Source organism: Globicephala melas, chromosome 5, assembly GCF_963455315.2.
Source record: "Globicephala melas chromosome 5, mGloMel1.2, whole genome shotgun sequence".
In the NCBI taxonomy this organism is placed as follows: domain Eukaryota; kingdom Metazoa; phylum Chordata; class Mammalia; order Artiodactyla; family Delphinidae; genus Globicephala; species Globicephala melas.
In genome coordinates, this window is record NC_083318.1 from 109,367,850 (window position 1) to 109,394,539 (window position 26,690).

Sequence of the window (26,690 nt, forward strand, 5' to 3'; positions counted from 1 at the left end):
ACTGGCAGCGTAAATTCTGCAAAGTACTCCTTGGCGTAAGCCCTCCGAGAGTCCACCATTAGTGCCATCAAAGAGCCTGTGTAGGCTCCAGTGTTGGATCGCCTCAGGCCAAACAACCAACAGGGAGCAAACCCACCCCCACCCATCAGCAGGCAAGCGGATTACAGTTTTACTGAGCTCTGCCCACCACAGCAACAGCCAGCTCTACCCACCATTAGTCCCTCCCATCAGGAAACTTACACAAGCCTCTTAGATAGCCTCATCCACCAGAGGGCAGAGAGCAGAAGCAAGAAGAACTAGAATCCTGCAGCCTGTGGAACAAAAACCACATTCACAGAAAGACAGACAAGATGAAAAGGCAGATGACTATGTACCAGATGAAGGAACAAGATAAAACCCCAGAAAAACAACTAAATGAAGTGGAGATAGGCAAACTTCCAGAAAAAGAATTCAGAATAATGATAGTGAGGATGATCCAGGACCTCGGAAGAAGAATGGAGGCAAAGATCGAGAAGATGCAATAAATGTTTAACAAAGACCTAGAAGAATTAAAGAACAAACAAACAGAGATGAACAATACAATAAATGAAATGAAAACTACACTAGAAGGAACCAATACCAGAATAACTGAGGCAGAAGAACGGATAAGTCACTTGCAGGACAGAAGGGTGGAATTCACTACTGTGGAAGAGAATAAAGAAAAAAGAATGAAAAGAAATGAAGACAGCCTAAGAGATCTCTGGGACAACATTAAACGTAACAACATTCACACGATAGGGGTCCCAGAAGGAGAAGAGAGAGAGAAAGGACCCAAGAAAATATCTGAAGAGATTATAGTGGAAAACTTCCTTAACATGGGAAAGGAAATAGCCACCCAAGTCCAGGAAGTGTGGAGAGTCCCATACAGGATAAACCCAAGGAGAAACACACCGAGACACATAGTAATCAACTTGGCAAAAATTAAGGACAAAGAAATATTATTGAAAGCAGCAAGGGGAAAATGACAGACAACGTACAAGGGAACTCCCGTAAGGTTAACAGCTGATTTCTCAGCAGAAACTCTATAAGCCAGAAGGGAGTGGCATGACATATTTAAAGTGATGAAAGGGAAGAACCTACAACAAAGATTACTCTACCCAGCAAGGATCTCATTCAGATTCAATAGAGAAATCAAAAGCTTTACAAACAAGCAAAAGCTAAAAGAATTCAGCAACACCAAACCAGCTCTACAACAAATGCTAGAGGAACTTCTCTAAGTGGGAAACACAAGAGAAGAAAAGGATCTACAAAAACAAACCCAAAACAATTAAGAAAATGGTCACAGGAACATACATATCTATAATTACCTTAAACGTGAATGGATCAAATGCCCCAACCAAAAGACACAGGCTCGCTGAATGGATGCAAAAACAAGACCCATGTATATGCTGTCTACAAGAGACCCACTTCAGACCTAGGGACACATACAGACTGAAAGTGAGGGGATGGAAAAAGATATTCCATGCAAACAGAAATCAAAAGAAAGCTGGAGTAGCAATACTCATATGAGGTAAAATAGACTTTAAAATAAACAATGTTACAAGAGACAAGGAAGGACACTACATAATGATCAAGGAATCAATCCAAGAAGAATATATAACAATTATAACTATATATGCACCCAACATAGGAGCACCTCAGTACGTAAGGCAACTGCTAACAGCTCTAAAAGAGGAAATTGACAGTAACACAGTAATAGTGGGGGACTTTAACACCTCACTTATATCAATGGACAGATCATACAAAATGAAAAGAAATAAGGAATCAGAAGCTTTAACTGACACAATAGACCAGATACATTAATTGATATCTATAGGACATTCCATCCAAAAAGAGCAGATTACACTTTCTTCTCAAGTGCGCACGGAACATTCTCCAGCATAGATCACATCGTGGGTCACAAATCAAGCCTCAGTAAATTTAAGAAAATTGAAATCACATCAAGCATCTTTTCGGACCACAACACTATGAGATTAGAAATCAATTACAGGGAAAATAACGTAAAAAACACAAACATATGGAGGCTAAACAATACGTTACTAAATAACCAAGAGATCAGTGAAGAAATCAAAGAGGAAATCAAATAATACCTAGAGACAAATGACAATGAAAACACGACAATCCAAAACCTATGGGATGCAGCAAAAGCATTCTAAGAGGGAAGTTTATAGCAATACAAGCCTACCTCAAAAAACAAGAAAAACCTCAAATAAACAATCTAACCTTACACCTAAAGGAACTAGAGAAAGAAGAAAAAACAAAACCTAAAGTTAGCAGAAGGAAAGAAATCATAAATATCAGAGCAGAAATAAATGAAATAGAAACAAAGAAAACAATAGCAAAGATAAATAAAACTAAAAGCTGGTTCTTTGAGAAGATAAACAAAATTGATAAACCATTAGCCAGACTCATCAAGAAAAAGAGGGAGAGGACTCAAATCAATAACATTAGAAATGAAAAAGGAGAAGTTACAACAGACAAAGCATCCTAAGAGACTACTACAAGCAACTCTATGCCAATAAAATGAACAACCTGGAAGAAATGGACAAATTCTTAGAAAGATATAACCTTCCAAGACGGAACAAGGAAGAAACAGAAAATATGAACAGACCAATCACAAGTAATGACATTGAAACTGTGATTAAAAATCTTCCAACAAACAAAAGTCCAGGACCAGATGGCTTCATAGGTGAATTCTATCAAACATTTAGAGAAGAGCTAACACCCATCCTTCTCAAACTCTTCCAAACAATTGCAGAGGAAGGAACACTCCCAAACTCATTCTATGAGGCCACCATCACCCAGGTACCAAAACCAGACAAAGATACTACAAAAAAATAAAATTACAGACTAATATCACTGATGAATATAGATGCAAAAATCCTCCACAAAATACTAGCAAACAGAATCCAACAACACATAAAAGGCTCATACACCATGATCAAGTGGGATTTATCCCAGGGATGCCAGGATTCCTCAATATATGCAAATCAATCAATGTGATACACAATATTAACAAATTGAAGAAGAACCATATGATCCATATGATCATCTTAATAGATGCTTCTGACAAAATTCAACACCCATTTATGATAAAAACTCTCTGGAAAGTGGGCATAGAGGGAACCTACCTCAACATAATGAAGGCTACATATGACAAACCCACGGAAAACATCATTCTCAATGGTGAAAAACTGAAAGCCTTTCCTCTCAGATCAGGAACAAGACAAGGATGTCCACTCTCACCACTGTTATCCAACATAGTTTTGGAAGTCCTAGCCATGGCAATCAGAGAAGAAAAAGGAATAAAAGGAATACAAATTGGAAAAGAAGAAGTAAAACTGTCACTGTTTGCAGATGACATGACACTATACATAAAGAATCCTAAAGATGCCACCAGAAACTACTAGAGCTAATCAATGAATTACATAAAGTAGCAGGATACAAAATTAATGCACAGAAATCTCTTGCATTCCTATACGCTAATGATGAAAAATCTGAAAGCAAAATTAAGAAAACACTCCCATTTACCATTGTAACAAAAAAAAAATATCTAGGAATAAACCTACCTAAGGAGACAAAAGACCTGTATGCAGAAAACGATAAGACACTGAGGAAAGAAATTAAAGATGATACAAACAGATGGAGAGATATACCATGTTCTTGGATTGGAAGAATCAATATTGTGAAAATGACTGTACTACCCAAAGCAATCTACAGATTCAATGCAATCCCTACCAAATTACCAATGGCATTTCTTTACAGAACTAGAACAAAATATCTTAAAATTTGTATGGAGACACAAAAGACCCCAAATAGCCAAAGCAGTGTTGAGGGAAAAAAATGGAGCTGGAGGAAACAGACTCCTTGACTTCAGACTATACTACAAAGCTACAGTAATCAACACAATATGGTACTGGCACAAAAACAGAGATATAGATCAATGGAACAGGATAGAAAGCCCAGAGATAAACCCACGCACCTATGGTCAACTTATCTATGACAAAGGAGGCAAGGATATACAATGGAGAAAAGACAGCCTCTTCAATAAGTGCTGCTGGGAAACTGGACACCTACATGTAAAAGAATGAAATTAGAATACTCCCTAACACCATACACAAAAATAAACTCAAAATGGATTCGAGACCTAAATGTAAGACCAGACACTATAAAACTCTTAGAGTAAAACATAGGAAGAACACTCTTTGACATAAATCACAGCAAGATCTTTCTTGACCCACCTCCTAGAGTAAAAGAAATAAAAACAAAAATAAACAAATGGGACCTACTGAAACTTAAAAGCTTTTGCAAAGCAAAGGAAACTACAAACAAGACAGAAAGATATCCCTCAGAATGGGAGAAAATATTTGCAAATGAATCAACGGACAAAGGATTAGTCTCCAAAATATATAAACAGCTTATGCAGCTCAATATTAAAAGAACAAACAACCCAATTAAAAAATGGGCAGAAGACCGAAATAGATATTTCTCCAAAGAAGGCATACAGATGGCCAAGAAGAACATGAAAAGCTGCTCAACATCACGAATTATTAGAGAAATGCAAATCAAAACTACAATGAGGTATCACCTCACACCAGTTCGAATGGGCATCATCAGAAAATCTGCAAACAACAAATGCTGGAGAGGGTGCGGAGAAAAGCGAACCCTCTTGCACTGTTGGTGGGAATGTAAATTGATACAGCCACTATGGAGAACAGTATGGAGGTTCCTTAAAAAACTAAAAATAAAATTACCATATGACCCAGCAATCCCACTACTGGGCATATACCCAGATAAAAAAACATAATTCAAAAAGACACATGCACGCCAATGTTCACTGCAGCACTAGTTACAAAAGCCAGGTCATGGAAGCAACCTAAATGCCCATCAACAGACGAATGGATAAAGAAGATGTGGTACCTATATGCAGTGGAATATTACTCAGCCATAAAAAGGAAAGAAATTTGGTCATTTGCAGAGATGTAGATGAATCTAGAGACTGTCATACAGAATGAAGTAAGTCAGAAAGAGAAAAACAAATATTGTATATTAACGCATATATGTGGAACCTAGAAAAATGGTACAGATGAACTGGTTTGCAGGGCAGAAATTGAGACACAGATGTAGAGAGCAAATGTATGGACACCAAGGGGGGAATGTGGTGGGGGGCTGGGAGGTGGTGGTGGTGTGATGAATTGGGATATTGGGATTGACAATGGATAACTAATAAGAACCTGTTGTATAAAGAAATTAATTTTAAAAAATTCAAAAAAATTGACCATAGTACTTAAGGCAATCTACAGATTCAATGCAATCCCTATCAAAATACCGGCAGCATTTTTCACAGAACTAGAACAAATAATTTTACAATTTTTGTGTAAATACAAAAGATCCCAAATAGCCAAAACAATCTTGAGAAAGAAGAATGGAGCTGGAGGAATCACACTCCCTGAATTCAAAACTATACTACAAAACTACAATAATCAAAACAGTATGTGTACTGGCACAAAAAAAGACACATAGATCAATGAAACAGGATAGAAAGCCCAGAAATAAACCCACACACTTATGGTCAATTAATCTACGACACAGTAAGCAAGAATACAGTCTCTTCAATAAGTGGTGCTGGGAACACTGGACAGCTACATGTAAAAGGATGAAATTAGAACATTCTCTAATACCATATACAAAAATAAACTCAAAGTGGATTATAGACCTAAATGTAAGACTGTAAACCATAAAACTCCTAGAGGAAAACAGAGGCAGAACACTCTTTGACATAAACCATAGCAATATTTTTGGGGATCTGTCTCCTAAAGCGAAGGAAATAAAAGCAAAAATAAACAAATGGGACCTAATTAAGCTTAAAAGCTTTTGCACAGCAAAGAAAACCAGCAACAAAACGAAAAGACAACCTACTGAATGAGAGAAAACATGTGGAAATGTTATGACTGATAAGGGGTTAATATCCAAAATATATAAACAGCTCATACAACTCAACAACTAAAAAACTGCCAAAGTAGGAAAGGAACCTAAGCGTCTATCAACATGTGAATGGATAAAGAAGATGTGGTATGTATATACAATGGAATACTACTCAGCCATTAAAAAGAATGAAATTTTGCCATTTGCAGCAATATGGATGGACCTGGAAAGTATTATGCTGAATGAAATAAGTCAGATAGAGAAAGCCTAATACTGTATTATATCACTTACATGTGGAATCTAAAAAAAATACAGCAAACTAATGAATGTAACAAAAAGGAAGCAGACTCACAGATATAGAGAACAAACTGGCCTAATTTCATTGCCAGTAGGGAGAGGGAATCAGGGCAGGGGGTAGGAGGGCGCAGTATGGGGTAGAGGATTAAGAGGTATAAACTATTAAGTATAAAATAAGCTACAAAGATATATTGTACAACATGGGGAATATAGCCAATATTTTATAGTAACTATAAATGGAATATAACCTTTTAAAATTGTGGATCACTATATTGTACACCTGTAACTTATAGAATGTTGAACATCAAGTATAGTTCAATTTTAAAATTGTTTTAATTTTTTTAAAAAAGGTTGCAGCTCTGAATGTACTGATATGGAAAGGCTACCAGGATATGTACAGAACAGCAAGTATATTATGCCATCATCTGTGTAAGAAAAAAAAAAAAAGGCATGTGTTACTGTATATGCTGGTAAATGCTGGTAAATTCTCTGTGAAGATACCCAAGGACTCTGAGGTGGCTGCCTCAGCACAGGGACACTGGATGGCTGGGACAGGGAGGGAGGGAGACTTGCTTTTCACTGTGTGCCCTTCTTCACTTTTTGAATTTGGTACCATGATTATGTACTACTTAGTGAAAACATTTTCTAATTAACAAAATAAAAGCAAAAGAACATCCGAACAAAAGGAAAGTACCTAAGTCCAGCTTAAGTGTAGCAATTACAGTGAACTTGAAGTCTCCAACTCTCTGGGAAAGAAAGAAGCCTGCACAATGATTATATAGCCTAGTGGATATGAGTAGGGATAAAAGAGTACATTAATGTACTATGCTATTTGAATCAATTACAATGACCACAAAATATCTGAAAAGTATTAAACAGAAAACACACAAAGGAAACCCAACTCGATTTGTAGCATATAAACTGTTAACTTCCAGCGGAATAAACATGGATGAAAATGACATGTTACGGAAGCGTAAAGAACTCAGCGTAAGAATTCTTAGTTTTAAGGACCACTATTTTTTAAATGCTTATTTTAATTATTATTGTGCAATAATACTCCAAAAGTAGTCAGAGGAACCCTAGGGTTCCACGAGCCCCTTTCCAGGGGTCTGCAAGTTTCTCAATAATTTTTCAGAACCTCTTTTTAAGAAAAACAAAATCAGTCAAAGTAAATATAGCTCACTATGAAGATTTCTCATACCCAAGAAACCTCCAGCACTGCAACTTGCTGTAGTTACACTTGAGCAGTGTCACCACTATTCACTACAAACTTTTAAAATTATTTGGCTTTTTTATAGGATTTCTTTCTACTTATGCAAAGCCTTTCAAACTATCATTTGCCCTAAAAATCAAAGATCATTATGCACCTGTAAATAAGTTGCTTAAACTTTCTCTTTCTCTTTAAAAATGTTGTACTCATTAACGGCAGATCTCACTGTTCTGAAGCCTCATTTTGCCACAAGCATCATTTTGTGGAATACTGAAATAGAACCTGGTAAGAGACCGGTTACCCCTGAATGAAGCACTGCTTCACCTCTCTCTCCCTCTCATGCACGGAGTTTCGCACATGTCCATGTGTGGGCAATGTGCGCGTGCACACACACACACATCTAGCTCTGCACACAGATGTAAATGCTAATCATTAGTTGCTACCTTTTGAGAGACTCCACAATAGAAAAGCCATGTGTCATTTGCAATTAACAGAGGGTAACGAAGGCTCTAATTTCTGCTTGGAGGTCCAGCATTTCGGCTTACTGGGATGCCTTTCCAAGAAATACAAGTAAAAACCGCAACACCTTATATTAAGCAGTTCCTCTGTTGCAACAAGGGTGGCTTATTGACTGGATGGCTGCCAGTCTCGTGAGCAGACTTGCAGAGAGGCTGTCTTCATGGAGAGGGAGGCATTAATTTATCTATAGGCCTCCAGAAGTAACTGAGTAGATCGCAACTCTGCCACACTCTGCTTCAATTTACATACACTTGCCTCTAGAGTGACTGGCACAGACTTGAATGGTTTCAGGCTATCTATACTTCTTTAATTAAAACTCTTCTCCACTAAATTAACATGGGGGTATCCATGTATTTTGTATGGAGAGGAAAGAAAGAGAAAGCAAAAGCAAGAAAAGAAAATTGAAGGCAGTGTTTTAAAATGAGTTTTCCTTCAGGTAAATTCTGCATTTGGCACTATTTCTCCCTAGAGTTGGTGCTTCCGGTAGAAAACCTGGAGCAAGGAGAGTAGACAAGGGTTCCTACTTTCCCCTGAAAAGCATCCTGCACTTTAGAGCTAATTAACCACTTAAAATCAAAGGAGTTGTGAAGAGGGTATGAAAGCAAAAGAGGAAATTTGGTCAGTTCCTTTTTTTGGCAAGAATAATGTTATATATTATTAATATATATGCATAATAATTCACTCCCATTCTATGCCCTGCAGGATTACCAAAACTTGATAATCTGACTCTATACTATTGGAATAGAACCTATCTGGAGATTAGGTTCTAATGTCAGTATATAAAGCAAGACATAAAAATACTCAAAATTACTCCTGAACACCCCTTAGCAAGGTGCTTGTTGGAAATCAACATACTTCTTCTCATTAAATTGGAGAAATAGTTGAATATCCAACAAAGCAGCAGGCATTTGGGGTCGGGTTGTACAAACAATAAGGTGTACCTTCGATTGTAAGAATGACTTTTGGCACAGTGTGATAACTCACACCATGAGAGGCAGGTAGAAACTGGGACCAAGCAAGGAACCAGCAGGTATACACAGCTACAGTTCCCCAAGAATAAACTCAGAAGTATCCAAACCTTTTAAATTACTGTCCTCTCTTTCTATTTCTGATTTTTTTTTGGGGAGGGAGGGTCAAGGATATATACAGTAGATGAAGTTACCACACAACACTGGCGCCTTCTTCAGAATAACTACCCTGGAGGAGCTTCACAAACATTAATTACACAGCAAATCTGCACTAACTTCCAGGTAAATTATATTTCCTGTTTTCATAGAAAAGGAATCTAATATAGGTAAACCATCCAGGAGACAACTCAAGTAAATTAAAGACAGATTTTTTTTTCCATTAAGAAACATAGGTTTCTAAAATATTTTAGATTTACACCCATAAATATAGCATACAAACATTGCCAACTGGCCATTCGGTAATCAACATCATACTCTGGAGAAAGATTTCTCAAAAGCGAGGCAAAGGATGATGATCCAATGGAAACCAGACAGATAAGAGGATTTCGGTTTCAGGTGGACCTGGTCATGTAAATATTAGTATTCCTCTAATGAACTGATAGGGAAATTAGTAGCACTAACTTCTGGCTCTGCCATACGAATTGCTCATGTCTAGGTTCTTTCTGTGAGAATTTTGAGGTTTAAATCTGACCATATTTAGTTCTGAGGACTTATAAAAATTAAAGCACATTTAGAATATATGTATTTACCTTAGCACCAGAGAATCTTCCCCATGTTTATGTAGTGATTATTGAGAGAATAAAATCAGTCTCTCTAAAAAGTTTCCACAACATTTTTCTATCAAGTGTTCTGAGAACTTAAGCCCTGACGCCAGAAAAATGGTAAAGGACCGCTCTAATGCTAGAATTAAACACACTGTATATGATTATATCACAATAACATCTTCTTCGGTCTAACACAATCAGGATTCTATATTTGTTTCCGGCACAAAACTATAATTACTCGTTGATTTGATCAAAATTACTAGCTGACTTGAGCAATTCAGTCTGCCTGCCAGCCAGCCTTCAGGGTAATTAGTCAAATCAACGGTGTATCAAAATGACTAATGTGCTTGTGAGTCATGGTTAGACTATCTACGACATCATGGCAATGCTTAGATTCAGTTCCAAAAGCTCAGTTCATCTTGTTTAACTCCAGACTATTTTCCTCATAATTTAATTTACTCTGTACAAAGTTCAGAGTTTTTCCTCTCCTTCAAGGGAAAAAGGAAAGTGACAATAAGAACCAAAGTCCAAAATTCAATGAAATCAGATACTCTTGTTTCAAAGAAATAAGAGGAGAAGGAGGAGGGGTGTTTCCTTCTTGTGTGACAGGAGTAAGGTCAAGGGGAAAGAAAGAAAAATGGATTCTCACCAATCAAACCACCTGTCAGTGCTTCAGATTCCCTTAAAGGCCACAGTTCCGTTGATTTGATGCCAAACACCTCTAAAATGTTCTTCCACTTAAGAAAAGTGTTTTTTGAAAGAACAAGGAAAGCAATACATTTAAAGAGAGAAAATTTTCTTCCATTTACGTGGGTCAGTGAAACATCCATCATACAGAAACAAACACCTCACAGAATAAAAGATCAGAGGAGCTACGCTGGTAGAAGATCAAAGAACCAGAACCACTGGGAGAATCAAACAAGTAACTGTCTGAACAGAGCCCCCCTGTGATTTCTCTCCTAAATCTAGCTGATATGACTAAGGTGGGGGAAGACAGAACATGCCGGCGCCAAAAAATGTGATTAAAAATAATTAATTCTAGTTTGGCTCTCTCTCTGGAGAAAGAATCCTTTCAAAGCCATTAAATAGAATAACTACATAATGAAAATTTTTTAAAAAAAGCAACATGTTCAAATTACCTACACACTAACTACAACCAAGCATATGAAATTACCATATGCTCAGCATAGCAGCACACCCAGCGTAAACAATGACAGATACATAGAGTAAATGGTTGCAAAAGTGTCAAAAAGACCTGGATGCATTGAACAGATGCCCTCAGATCTAATTCCACCTGCTTGGGCTTAAAAAAAAAAGCACTCTGTCCATCCCTGTCACATGTACAGTTCAAAGAACAAGCTGTCATTAAAAATTGAGGGGTAGAATTCAGAGCAGAAATATAACATGCCCAGTATAATCCAGCAAAAACTTTCAGCATCCCAAAACCTTTGGTTGCCAGGATCAAAAACATTATGCTGAACACCTACTAAGCACCTGCCTTAAACCTGTCCTATTCACATCTTACCGCTCTAAACCTCTTAGTTTAATTATATCTCCCTATGGTGATGCCGTTTCTGCTTTGTGTTGCAGTTATTTCAGAACCAGACTCTGGTCTCCTTGAGGGTAGAGATGGCATCTGATGTTATTCACGGGTGATTCGAGAAGTATTCATCCACTGCCCAAGATGTGCAGTGTAGAGCATGTGAATAAGATCCAGTCCCAGGCCTCAGGGAATAAGCTCACTGTGGGGTGATGTTTGTCTTGGCAAGTAACGGCAATAGCCAGTGGCAAGGGGTGCCATCTATTGGGCACTTACCCTGTGCCGGGCACCACATTAAACTATTTAATTCTCACCACCACCCCATGAGGTAGGGACTGTCATACTCATTTCTTACAGATGAAGAAACTGAAGCTTAGAGAAAAGTGAATAGTGACGTTAACGAGAGGCAGAGTCAGGAGGGTTGAGGAGACTGGATGGGAGAGAGGACGAGTCCACTTGCAGCGGTGCTCAGGAGAGGGAATGAGGAAGGGCTTCACCAAGGATGGGCTCCTTTGCTGATATCATGATAGTATAGGAATATATCTGAGGTGACACGAGGAAGGAAGTCACCTAAGCAAATGAGAAAGTGTGGTGTGGATTTTAAAAATATGATGTGATTCCCTGCATTCCAGCCCCTAATGGAATATCTCCATTTGCTTATTTGTTTTACCATAACGTCCACAGAACAGTGTCATGGAACTTGTACCTATCACAAATCCAACCTTTAGGGAGGTTAAAAGTTTGGGACGAGGCAAAACGATGGCTTGAAGAAGCTGAAACCACTAGTCAGCTAGTCATGGCTACCACTGCAGTGTATCTAAGAGTCCAGAAAACTTGGTGTTTCAGTCACTGGAGATGCTGTGACATTTCCCTGCTTACACAAGGTCTAGCTACGCAAACAAAGTCCCACTGGTTAGTAATTCTAATGCCTGTTAGAAAGATTAACAAAACTGATTATCCTACCAGTAAAAAGAAAGAAAAACCACTAAACGTGAGCCATTTAATATATCCAGATTCATCACTTTAGTTCTAAGAGAGAGGATATGTTAACAGCTATTGAAAGATGCATTACCCAAAATGCTGATTCCAAATACGTTTTGTGTTTTCCTTTTCACACGGTATATATTGATCAATATTGCAAGGAACAGCTCATAAATTCAGCTGGATATCTATGGTAACTTTTTGTATACAATTTAAATTAGCAAATTAAAATGTAACTGCATGTGTTTTTCCATAATTGTTTATGAAATATAAAACCATGCAATATTTTCAATGAAAATTCAGGTCATTAATCCTTACATGAAATACCCCCTGTGAATCAGACTCTGCAATTTGGCTCCTGGTTTTATAAAACTTCTGTAGACTGTGCTCACCTTCCCCATGCAGCATGGTCCCAGCCTTTCCCTCGGACAATCATAACACAAAGCACATTCCTCTGTGAGCACTTTAAGGATCTGTGACTTAGCCAGATTGGGGATTTAATACTAGAATAAATCACATCATGAATTAGGTAAGTTGTATTTTTAAAGTGGTTCTATTTTTACAGGCTTATGTATCAAACTTTCTTACACACACACAGAGAAGGGAAAACTGGATTTGCTAACAGATTACATCTTGTACAACTACCCATCTACCTTAAAACCATATTCATCACACAAAGATGATCTGATGAGCTTCTCTCCAGCTTCCCCTACCCTTTTACTGAATTTGAAGAGTTAACGGCACTGTACTGGATGCTGTGACATCCACCAGTCTCTCCAGGATAGAGAGATGTGTTCTCCCAGCTGCTAGGAGGGCTGCTGGCCGTCAGGCCTCTCCAGAAATCGTCCTCTGCTGAAGACAGCCACTTTGCCAAGATTAAACCCTCCCCTTGAAGGCAGCCCACATCCATGCCTGGACTAAGAGAGGGTGCAACTCCCTTGCTCCCAAATCAGGACAGCTCTGTAGGGTGAGCCCAGGCCTTTGTGGAGACTTCACAGCACCCTCCCTTCTGCCACCCCTCTCTCTGCCCAGAGCTGCCTCCTTCTCTCCCCAGGGTGTAGATTCAAAGAGCACACCCCAACACACTCCTCCATCTCCGAGACTGCATCCCAGGAGGACCTGCAGCGCACACCACCACCATCAGTCAACTACAACAAAGACACTTGGACAAAAAGATTTTTACAAAATAAAGATTCTTTAAAATGTTACAAGCCTTCAAACAGAGAACGGACATCACTTTTGATAGGTAAACTAACAAACACAATACCAAGGCTGCTTCAGTTATTTAAATCAACATTTTCCAATATTCAGCCTTTTATAGTTCTAAATGATTCCCAAACCAATATTAAGAATTAACACAGGGCTTCCCTGGTGGCGCAGTGGTTGAGAGTCCGCCTGCCGATGCAGGGGACACGGGTTCGTGCCCCGGTCCGGGAAGATCCCACATGCCGCAGAGCGGCTAAGGCCCGTGAGCCATGGCCGCTGAGCCTGCGCGTCCGGAGCCTATGCTCCGCAACGGGAGAGGCCACAACAGTGAGAGGCCCACATACCGCAAAAAAAAAAAAAAAAAAAAAAGAATTAACACAAAAAGTGGCTTTTACTCTAAGTGCTTAGATTACCATTTTAAAAACATTTATCCCTTATGTTACGTGGTAGGTAATCTAGGTAATTTTAAGGACATACATACATACACACATACACACATACCAGCAGCCTGAAGAATAAGAAAAGGAAATTAACCTAGCTACTAACTTTTTCATTTCAAAAATAAACCCTTTTGAAAGATTTTTCAAGTTGTCTAATTAAAGTAAAAAGAGCAAGGGAGGAGAGAGAAGGAGAGATTTCTTCCCCTTCTACTTTAACACATGTTCATCTCCCTTTTAAAAAAAAACTATTCTTAAACTACGTGAAAAGAAGGACGTGTGTCCTGTTAACTATATTTTGTTTTAAGGGAACTGTGTTTCCAAGAAACTAGCTCATCTATTAACTATCACTCTGATGTTTCCAGAGCAGTTGTCACTATGATATACACAAAGACCACTGGACCAGGGGTCAGAATTCCTGGGTCCCAATCCCAGTGCTGGCACTGACCACAAATGTGATCTCAGTAAGGTCAGGACCACATATTGTGCCATTCAGTGCCAATGTCCCACTAGATCAACGATTAAGGGCTTTGGCTGGTCAGTCACGGACACCTGGGTTCAAATCCAACTCCCACCGCTTACTAGCCATGTGACCTTGGGCAGGAGATTAAGCCTCTCTAAACCTAAAGCCTCATCTGTAATACAGAGATGATCAACACCGTGTCTACCTCACAGGGCTGTGGGAGAGATTAGATGTGAAACTGCAAGCAGGGCTCAGCACAGTGTCTCTCATTGCAAACACTAATAAAAGTGAGCTATTACTATTAGCTCTTTTTCAGGCTGTGCCTGTCAGAACCCAAGAGCTTTAGGGAAAAGCATTGCTTCAGGCATTTAAAAATAATGAATATTAAAACTCTCTAAGGTGTCAATTCATTGCTTTTATCAGATTTATATTCTAGATTTCCATAGAAGATTTTGTTGGGAGAAAAAAAAAAGTGTCTAAGAAAGTTCAAAGAACATTGACTAGGTGACCTTGAACTTTAGCTTTTCTTTCTGTGAGTCCATGCTCTGCTCCAACGGGCGGCTTTTCTCCAACGGGCTATTTTCACACAAAAGTAGAGAAGTGCATCCTGTTTCAGCAGCCCTTCTTTCTAATACGTTTCCAGCACTGGGTCTGCAGGTACTTCTGCCACTTCTCACACAATGTATGATGCATCCAATGGCCTTCAGGCCCTTATGACAACACTCCAGGGGACAAGATATAGACAACCTATGGCACCACTGCACAAAAGCATATCATGATTATTTTCGCCTGGTTTCTGAGTCAGAAGAATCCATCTAATCAGAACTGCCAACCTAGAGGAAAGAATCTCCACGCAGTTTTCAAACGACAGGAACAACTGGCAAGGCACAGAGGAGCTGGAGCTGCCAGAGCGGACGCAGAGGGAACCAAAAAGAATGTCTTTGCGATTGTAACCCAAACCTTCGAATCTCCCCCCCGCCACCCCCCCACCCCCACTAATGAGGCCTGGTCACAGTGGAGAAACAATGTTTAAGTTCTAAAAATAACAGCAAACGGTTTTTGCTTCTGAGATGAAGACTCTGTAATTAAACCTGAATATTTCCACAGCCCCCTTCTTCAACATATTGTACACGTAGCTTCACTTTCCCAAGGCACCCCCAGATCTATCCATAGTAGGCACCATCTTCAGATTTCCCCTCACTCCTCGGGTCTCGGCTTACATGGCTTCACTACCAGTAAGCCTTCTCAGAAAGACTTGACTTTTTGCCCACAAGGCGCTTATAAATTCCATGAAAGCAAAGTCTACATTTTGTTCATTGCTATATCCCCAATGCCTTACACGATACATGTCACACAGTAGGCCTGTAAGAAATCTTTGTTGAGTGAATTAACTAATGAGTAAGTGAATTAACAAGTAAAAGGGAGGAAGGTGGATTGTGCCAAAAATTTAAGCCCACTTTTACTGTCACTTCCATGATGTTTAAAAAAACACGTCTCTAAAACATAAACAGGACATGGTCATCTTTTAAAAGTTCCTTTTCTGAGCTTCTCGTCCAAAAGCACATCAAATAGGATTAAGACCTTTCCCCAGAGGCGAGAGGCTTTCAAAGCAGGTTTCTTTTTTGATTACTTTTATGGGAAAATTAGAATCTATCAAGATAATTCTTGTAATGTGTTGATAACATCCTTTGTTCTTTGTTAAGGACAGGGTGATAAAGGGAGGTTATTCTGAGAATTTCTAAGAAAGAAAACATTTTGCCTTGGTAATTTTAGTCAATCTTATTGGCAATAAAGTATTTAACATGTGTTTCCAGCCTTGAAGCTGCTAACCTTTTTATAGCTTAATCATCACAATATCAAATAAAAAAAAAGATTTGAACTGCAAAACTTCATTGCATTTACTTTTCATCCTGCTATATCGATATACAGAGAGAGTAATACACACTACCCTGACCTTCCTGGGAAACAAAGTGCTCTTAAGATAAATGCAAAAAGAGTGAGGGCAGTGAGGACTTCCACACTGCCGAACCTGCAGAACAAAAGCTGCATTAAGATGAAGGCTCCCAGGACCGTTTTCCAAGGCAAGGTGCGGTCAGGCTGAGCCAGCTTCTGTGGGTTAGCTCCGCACCGTAGCTTTTCTCCACACCATGGAAGAAGAGAAAGGCCACGCAGCCAGACATTGCAACTACCACACAGCCCATAACCCTTAAGGAAACCTGTTTCCAGGCACAAAGCACTCTAAACAACCTCATGGAGTCTGAGGCCTCTGTCTGTCAGGGAGAGGCCACATTTCAGGTCCCTATCTTCACATCCCTCCCATTTTATCTGAGTTAAACATTGGCACCTGAGAAGCTCTAAGTGGGGAAAGGAGGAATTAAATGGTGACAAAGCTGGACTGCCTGAGAGGTTAATCAGAATCCTTTACCTTACTCCCAAAGAGTGGCAAGCATTGATTACTTTGTTCTGTGGTCACAAGCACTACCCCCTAATTTGGTCAGCCATGTCAGGGAAGCCAGATGGAGGGATGTTCGATGAATAATTAAGGTAAATGAAAAACTGTGTGACACAGTGAAAAATCAATGAGTTTGAAAACCAGAAATCTAATACTCCTTCTGCTCCTAACCAGTTGTAAGAACTTAGACAGGTTACTTGACCTCTCTGTGTCTCACTTTCTTTATCTTCAAAACACGGGGCTATATTAAATGGACAGTGTCCTCCAGTTCCTACATCCTAGAGTTCTACAAAGCCCATCACATCCCTACTGAAAAACCAAGTAGATATTCATGGAACACCATGTGATTGTTACTAAAAGTGCTTTGTGTTCACTGCAACTTGAACCATAACCCTTGCCCTAGAGCATCTATCACATGAGCAATAACTAATCGAAACATTATTGGTAATAAGAACAGTGAACAAGTAGTCAACAAGGACAGTGAAACACGTGGAGTTTCAATAAAACACTGTTTTATTACAGTGGAAGTAATAAATGGGTGCAATCTTGGAAAGGCAATTTTGCATACAGACCAGAAATCTTTTTTTTAAAGCCATGACCGGGCTTCCCAGGTGGCACAGTGGTTAAGAATCCACCTGCCAATGCGGGCAACACGGATTCGAGTCCTGATCCGGGAAGATCCCACATGCCGGGGAGCAACTAAGCCCGTGTGCTACAACTGAGTCTGTGCTCTAGAGCCTGAGAGCCACAACTACTAAAGCCCTCGAGCCTAGAGCCCGTGCTCTGAAACAAGAGAAGCCACTGCAATGAGAAGCCCACACAACCTAATGAAAACCCAATGCAGCCAAAAGTAAATAAATAAATTAATTTTTAAAAAAAGCCATGACCTATGACCCATCTAATTGTAGAAATGTTTTAGTCATTTAAAAATTGGAAGTACAAAGAAGATATACAGATGGCCAAGAAGCACATGAAAAGCTGCTCAACATCACTATTAGAGAAATGCAAATCAAAAATAAGAGTGAGGTATCACCTCACACCATTTAGAATGGGCATCATCAGAAAACCTACAAACAACAAATGCTGGAGAGGGTGTGGAGAAAAGTGAACCCTCTTGTACTGTTGGTAGGAACGTAAGTTGATACAGCCACTATGGAGAACAGTATGGAGGTTCCTTAAAAAACTAAAAATAGGGGCTTCCCTGGTGGCGCAGTGGTTGAGGGTCCGCTTGCCGATGCAGGGGACACGGGTTCGTGCCCCGGTCCGGGAGGATCCCACATGCCATGGAGCAGCTGGGCCTGTGAGTCCTGGCCGCTGGGCCTGCGTGTCCGGAGCCTGTGCTCTGCGGCGGGGGAGGCCACAGCAGTGAGAGGCCCACGTACCGCAAAACAAACAAACAAACAAAAAACTAAAAATAGAATTACCATATGATCCAGCAAGCCCACTACTGGGCATATACCCAGAAAAAAACATAATTCAAAAAGACATATGCACCTCAATGTTCATTGCAGCACTATTTACAATAGCCAGGTCAGGAAGCAACCTAAGTGCACATCAACAGATGAATGGATAAAGAAGTTGTGGTACATATATACAATGGAATATGACTCAGCTGTAAAAAGGAACAAAACTGAGTCATTTCTTGAGACGTGGATGGATCTAAAGACTGTCATACAGAGTGAAGTAAGTCAGAAAGAGAAAAACAAATATCGTATATTAACACATGTATGTGGAACCTAGAAAAATGGTACAGATGAACTGGTTTGCAGGGCAGAAGTTGATACACAGATGTAGAGAACAAACGTATGGACGCCAAGGGGGGAAAACCGCGGTGGGGTGGGGATGGTGGTGTGCTGAATTGGGCGATTGGGATTGACATGTATACACTGATGTGTATAAAACTGATGACTAATAAGAACCTGCACTATAAACAAACAAACAAAAAAACAACTAATACTAAACTTTCTTTGGGTTATTTGTATGGAAATATGTTAATATAAATGTTTCAGACATTACATGAAATTTCTAAAAATCTTATATGTTCTGGAATAATGTTATAAGTCATAATTCTAGTTATTAAAATGTATATCTTTAAAATGTATATCTCATAAATAACTAAATTTCCTTGTCAATTGCATTATTATGAACTTTCATCAAATCTTTACCCGTGGTCATTTTTAAGTCTTTTGTCATTTACAGACAATTCTGGGTGTACTCTGATGCTTTTGCAAAATGTTCCTGTAAAAGGGTTTAATCTTCAAGGAATTCATGGAAAAGACTGACAAGTACATGTTTCTGGTAACTGACTATACTGCTGAACTGAATGAATAAGCATTTTCAGAACTCTAATGGAAAACTGATGAATTCATAAAAGTGCTAACAGAAGATAAAAAATAAATAAATAATGAAAATTGGAAGTAAACAATATGTCCACCATAGACAAGTTAACTCAACAATTAAGTTATTTGAACTCATTAAAATGTTGACTTAGAATAAAATTTAATGACACAGGCAAATGCTTACACTATAATGTGAAGCAAGAAAAGTGGGATACAAAAATTATATACATGGCATGACCATAATTATATATAATATGTATTTATGTCCAATATTGTCATGTGTATATGTATAATATTTATAAATAACACTATTTATAAGGACAGATAACATGTGAATAGTAGTTATCTCCAGGTGTATTTTATTTCCTTCTTTGATGTTTCCATAGTCCAGATTCTCCATTTTAGCATGTAATAACTTTGTAATCAAAGGAATTTTTCGTACATATACAGGACTGAAAAATATAAAACACTGAGGATTTAAGCAATTATGAGCTTATTCTGCTGGATACATGCATTAGGAATTCAGAGAGAGAGGCGTCACTAGAAGCTGTGCAGCAGAAGAGATTCCTGGAGGGGGTTCACAAGTAGAATTTAGGTTTATAGACTAGTGCTTAAGAGCACTGATTCTAGAGCTAGATTTCCCAGGTTCAAATCCTAGCCCTGCCACTTACCAATTGTGCGAGTTTAAGCAAGTCACTCAAACTCTCTCAGCCTCAGTTTTCTCATCTATAAGATGGGACTGGTATCAGTTCTTACTTCAAAGAGTTCTTGTGAGGATTAAACAAATTCACATAAGTAAGGGCTTTAGGACAGTGCCTGACACATAGTAAGCATTATATAAGTACTAGCATAATTATCAAAAGGGCATTTTAGACTACATGAGCATAATACATTAGTAGTTCACCCTTTTGCTGAATTCTAACTATGTGTCAGACACACACACAACTCACACTTTGCACTTCTAGGTAGGAAGGACCATCACTATGCCCAATTTATAGATAAGAAATCTGAGGCACAGAGAGGTTCATGGCCCAAGGCAAGTGGCTGAACCAGTACCTGATCGCAAGCCAATCTGACCCCAGTGCCCATGCTCTTAACCATGGCACCGTCCTGTAGGGAGCAGTAAACAAGCTTACCTCGAGCAGACAGATGACTACTTCGAAAGATCACAGGAACTACCATCAACAGAGGGCGTGCAACCGGAAAATGAAGCCAGACAGGGAGTCAAGCTCCATTGCATTGGGCAACTGGGAGAAAGATTCCTGAGCAAAGTGGTTACAGGACAAAAGAGGGATGTAAGGAAATTAGTGCGGCAGATAAACAGGGAATGAAGCACAAGGAGGCTGTTGACAGAGAGAGAGCAGTTATAGACAAAGCAGTGGTGCGCTGGTGAGGGACTGGGCCAGGGGACAGCACAGAGAGACAGCAGAGCTGGCAAATCAAAACAACGCTTTGAAGGGAAAATTAAGAGAACTCAGAAACACAATACTGGAAGCAAAAAAAGAGAGAAACATCATATCTCACAAGCCACTGAGGGCTGGACGAGAAATGTTTCCTTTTATTTTGATTTCTATAAGTTTTGTAAAATGTTTAGTGCATTTACCTACCTATTTGTAAAGCATTAAAAAAAAAACCTAACCAACAGTAGCACGATAAAAAGCATCACACAACACTGTACTCTATGCAAGCAACGCTGACTGAAAAGGTGTATTGCAGTAAGTGACAAAAGTGATTAGCAAGAATTCATAGAGCATAACATCTTTTGTGTAAAGGAAGTGGCTATTTAGAAAATCAAGATAAAGAGCCCACTAATGGCTAATACTGACAAAGAGCCCAAGTCTGATAACATCTCCCAGCACAAAGACAGGCTGATTTATCCCTTGTTTTAAAGTGGCAGCCAGAGCTTGCCAACAAAAATATGTGATTAATCTAATTAGCTTACTGAACTGAGGAAACAACGTGCCAAAATCATATGTACTCACAGATTGGCCCTTCCAGGACAAAGCAGTGTCACATAAAAGCCTATCCTTCAACTTAAATGTTCACGCTCATTAAAAGGGATGAAGCCAGCAGTACTCAGCTTGTAGGAGCTTAATGAATATTACTGGATGGTGATGACACAGACATGAGCCTCAAAAGAATCAGCTCTCATGGTGGAAAAGAGGAAGGATCACAAAGGACTGCACAAATGTATGTGCTGTGGCAAAAGTCCAATTACCCGCTCAGGCCAGGCAACTGGACCACGTTACACCTGCATTAACATTCCCACTCTCAGCTTAATGCTTTAATAGCCTCATTGACAATGCCTGTCTTCACTTGGGGTTATCAGCAACTACAAGCCACGTCTGTTGAGACTGGCAAAGTCATCCATTTATTCAACAAATATTCTTGGGCCCTTACCATGCACAGGTAATAAGTGATTATCTCTGTCTAGTCTTCTGCTGCTAAGGCAAGAGAGATTCTAAATACCAGTTTGGTGCACGAAAAACCCTTAAAGGTTAGAGACGAACAGCCTAGAGAATAGAAAAGGCACAACACTAGCTTCATCTAATAGTCTGCAGATCACAAGGGCAGCTGCCTCATTGGTTCCCATTAGGGGGTACATATGTATCCAAAAGGCAAACTTTCTTCTTCGGCGGGGTGTCGTTCAACAGCGTCTCTCTCATAGACTCAGACCCAAGTCACTGTAAGGAAAAATGTGAGTAACTGTTTATTCAAATTGCCTTGCCTCTTCTACCTTCAACATCACCGCTTAGAAGGATCCCTGGTCCAGAGAGCCACAGAAGCTGACACTCCTAGAGCCATGGGTCAGGTGAGCTGACCTGAGCAGCTGGGCAGCCTTGCCCGGCGTGGGAAAGCAGGACACACCCGGAGGGCACAGGGGGAGTAGAACAGAGTCGGGCTTACAAGCAGATGGTTGATATTTGGTATTTTCTAGACCTCTTATTTTTATCCCTAAGATCCTATATAAAACAATGTATCAGTTCACTTCTGAAGTAAAGATAATTTATTATACCCGATTTCACTGCCACAGAGTAATCTGAGTACCCCTGAACTTGAAAAATGAATCATTTTGTATCACCTTATATCAAATCATGAGCATCATTTATATGAAAAGTTTTTCACAGGAAGAGAAAACAAAAATGTTGATTTTACCAAATGTATAATTACTGATAATTAAGTATTTGACAAGCTGAAACTAGATAGAGCTATGGTATAAAAGAGTCAAACTTTAAATTTCAGTAAGAATTTTTTTAAAGGTATTTATAAATACTCTGCTTTGGGAGCATTGTTTTCTCTGAAAAGAGAACCTCCCCAACCCCTTGACTACAGACTAGTCTCAGTCAATTGTCAGCCACTCAGTCATCAGCATGTAGCCCTGCAGGACCGACGACGGGAGAAATCCTGCTGCAACAAGGTGGTGGTTAGTAGATTAATAGACAATGTCATTTATGGCAGGGAATCACTAAAAATGACATATACACACATTTTAAATACCTTATTTCATCATGAACCGTAAAAAGGCAAATTTATTTGCCAATATTTTCACACAGGCCAAAGCTAGTTCTTCAAGTACAGGTCTACTGATTGAAGTTCAAAGCTGTCTTTCTTGCACAAACCATCCTCATAATGTATAATATACGATTTCCAGTTTGTCTACTTGAAGCTGAGAAAAATCTCAATGTGAATCAATCTAAGTGCAGAATCATTCTATATTTTAAACATCTTCCCAATCTTTTAGTTATCTCTTCCACATCCAATTTGACAGCAATGTCTTACAGCAATTTGCCTTTATTTAGTCTTTGCAAAGAATTCAACTTCAGAGAAACAAACCTTTCTTTTCACACACACACATTTCATCAGATTGTATGTTACTTGATGAAAGTATATAATTACTGTAACAATGCACACAACTCAGCAGTGGGAGGAAAAGTCTCGCCCTCCAGAGCACCCAGGAATTAGCCAACCAGACAGAGCATTCAGCAGGGTGTGGACAGAAACCAGTGTGTTCTCCAGAGAGAAGAGAAAGTACTGGCAATCCAGGGGCCCACTTAGACTGGTGAAGAGAACTCCTGTTGTATTATAAAAAGAAGCCAGTTGCGCTTTCAAGAGATAGCTTCTGGCTTAAAACAGTATCTCCAGGCAACTAATGTTATGACTTGTTCAGGGGAGATGTCAGTGAAGTCTCCCTGGGAAGAACTGCTATGTCCTGCGACATCCCTCGTGGGAAAAGTCCTATGGAGTCATTCTTTGTGAGAAAGGAAGTATGTACTGCTATCTATATAGCCTGAGGTTATCTCTGGACTTTAATTTCCATTATTTACACTGGATGATAATCTGTAATAGACAAGCCGGTAGAAAAACTGCTGGCCTCCAGCAGCCCGTTTACAAGAAAACTGACACACAGATTAGCGAACAGTCTCCCACACTGCCCCCCACCTCCACAAAAGACACGACTCCATACCTGTGCGAGACCATTAAAGCTGGCAGCCAGAATGCTGAATCCAGTCCACAGACTTTTTTTTTTTTATTACTACTGTTTTCATTTGGACGCCTTTAGGTATTTATGCTCCAGTTTACCACAGACTCCAGCACTCCCTATGGTCTCACATCTGCCTCACCCCAGTGGTGCAACAGAGTCCCACCAAAACTCGACCCTACAGAAACTTTGGTTAGTCTCTGGCAACACTAGGCGTGCTCGCAGCGAGAAGGCATTCGCCTCGGCAGAGGCACCCAGCCACGCCAATAAACAGACACCAGGGGGTTCTCTTCCCACGGAGAAACAGAAATGATTGGCAGCTTAAGCAACTGTTCAAAAACCGTAGCCTTTGTAAGAACCATGTGGGAACCTTGCTGAACTGCAGATTCCTGGAGCCCTAACCCTTCAGATTCTGATTCAGTAGGTCTAGGAGTGGAGATCCAGGAATCTGCATTTCAACAAGCACCCAAGGTGATACTGATGTGAGAGGTGTAATAATAAAAACATTAGCAACAATCGTTAAGTGCTTACCAGGCCCTGCTCCAAGCACTTTACATATAATGGCTTAACCCTTGGAACAACCCTATGAGGTAAATAGTATTCTTATCCCCATTTTCGGGTTAAAGTTTCCTCCGGATATATGCCTAGGAGTGCGATTGCTGGTTCATATGACAGCTCTATTTTTAGTTTTTTGAGGAAGCTCCATACTGTTCTCCATAGTGGCTGCACCAATTTACATTCCCACCAACAGTGTACAAGCGTTCCCTTTTCTCCACACTCCCTCCAACATTTATTATTTGTAGACTTTTTTTTTGGGGGGGGGTACGCGGGCCTCTCACACTGTTGTGGCCTCTCCCACTGTTGTGGCCTCTCCCGTTGTGGAGCACAGGCTCCGGACGCGCAGGCTCAGCGGCCATGGCTCACGGGCCCAGCCGCTCCGCGGCATGTGGGATCTTCCCGGACCAGGGCACGAACCCATGTCCCCTGCATCGGCAGGCGGACTCTCAACCATTGCGCCACCAGGGAAGCCCTATTTGTAGACTTTTTGATGATGGTCATTCTGACCGGTGTGAGGTGATACCTCATTGTAGTTTTGATTTGTGTTTCTCTAATAATTAGCGATGTTGAGCATCTTTTCATGTGCCTGTTGGCCATCTGCATGTCTTCTTTGGAGAAATGTCTATTTAGGCCTCCTGCCCATTTTTTTGATTGGATTGTTTGGGTTTTTTTCGTTATTGAGTTGTATGAGTTGTTTGTATATTTTGGAAATTAAGCCCTTCTTGGTCACACTGAAATGACAAAATTTTATGAATGGAAGACAAATTAGTTGCCAGGGGTTAGGTATGGGAAGATGGGGGCTGGGAGCACAGGAGAGAAGTGGCATGATTATAAAAGGGCAATAGGAGGGACCCTTGTGGTGTTGGAACTGCTCAGTGTCTTGACTGTGGTGGTAGACCCACAAACCCACTCCAGTGGTAAACTTGAATAGAACTTAATATAGTAATACAGGTACACACAAATGAGTACAAGTAAAACCAGGGATCTGAGGACTGTATCAATGTCAACATCCTGGTTATGATACTATACTTCTGCAAAAATGCTTCCTTTGGGGGAAAATGGGTAAGGCGTACAAGGAACGTCTCTATTATTTCTTACAACAGCATAAGAATTTACAATGATCTCAACAAAATTTCAATTAAAAAGAAAAACTCCATGCTCCCAAGTGTGCAGGTGAAATCAGGCACTGTGTTCTTTCACTAGGAATATAAAAAGGCACTACCTTTCTGGGGAACATCTGGCAATGCTACCAAAAGTGAAAAACATATATATCCTTTGATCCAACAATTCCGTTTTTAGGCTATTAATTGTAATGAATAATTTATGATGTGTCAAACATTTAGTTACGAGAGTACTTAATTTCAGCAGTGCTTTTTTAATAGTTAAAGACTAGAGACAACTGAACGTGGTACGTCCACAACAGGAGATTCTATCAAGTCAGCAAAATAATCTTTGGGAGTAAAACAGCTGACCTGGAAAGATAGGCAAGATAGATGCAGATGTTCTATGGATATTTACTCAATTCCTGCTATGTGCCAGGCACTGCTGTTGACTGGGAACTCTCACACAACCAACAAGGCATGGTCCCTGAGCTCAACTATACAGTCTGATGGACTGTCCTCTACTGGTAAGTAAACAGTTGACAAAACGCTATACACGTATCTCTGTAGGTGATTACAAATACACACGCACATACATATGCACGTATTTTTTATCTATATATAATATAAATTCTGGAAGGATATAGCCAAAATGTCAATAGTGGTGATTTCCGGCAAGTAGGATTGTGTGTATGTGTTTTATTTAATTTTATTTGTTTTGCACATCTATGTATTCTAAATTTCTACAATTAACAAGTTTCACTGGTATTAATTTTATTACTGGGAGGAAAAAGGCTGGTCCCCAGAGAGTGCCTTTTTTTTCCTCTTTTTAGTTTCTTTTGATTTCTAATAAGGCACAATCAGAGTGAAATTTTTCTAAATCCTGATTCAAAGAACTCAAAGACCTCCTCAATTATCAATGTGAATAAAGGCAAATTAACCAAACTGGATTACCTCAGGATAAGAATTGGGCCTATTTGTAAAAGTTGCATTTCCTTACAAATTCAGGTTTGTACGCAATTTCTAGCCCTTGGATTGAGCTGGGGTTTCTATTTCAGGAAGTTTGTACTGTTTGCTTTTGCTAATTTCTTAAAACAATGCAGATTCTTTACAGAAAAATACTTTAAATACAGATGTCCAATAAAATGTAGTATCACTCAACCAGAAAAAAACAACTATTTTAAGCTCCAGATACACTACTTTAAACTAATATCTATGTGGCATATTTGCTAGTTCACGTAGTTACACTAAGATGGTCTCACACAGCACATATTGCTGTTTAAACTGGGTAGGGTTTTTTTTTGCTTAGCAACATATGCCGTTTTAATGATATATTTTAACATTAAATATGTTTATTTAACCAATCTGCTAATGGTTGGATATTTAGTTTGCTTCCAGGTTTCAGAGTTACA

The 26,690-nt window shown here is 39.5% G+C and overlaps 1 protein-coding gene across 1 annotated transcript in view; it reads right to left on the minus strand.

Moving 5' to 3' along the window:
* FHIP1A (FHF complex subunit HOOK interacting protein 1A) overlaps positions 1–26,690 on the minus strand; it is a 227,316-nt gene that overhangs the window by 119,027 nt on the left and 81,599 nt on the right. The window lies entirely within an intron of this gene.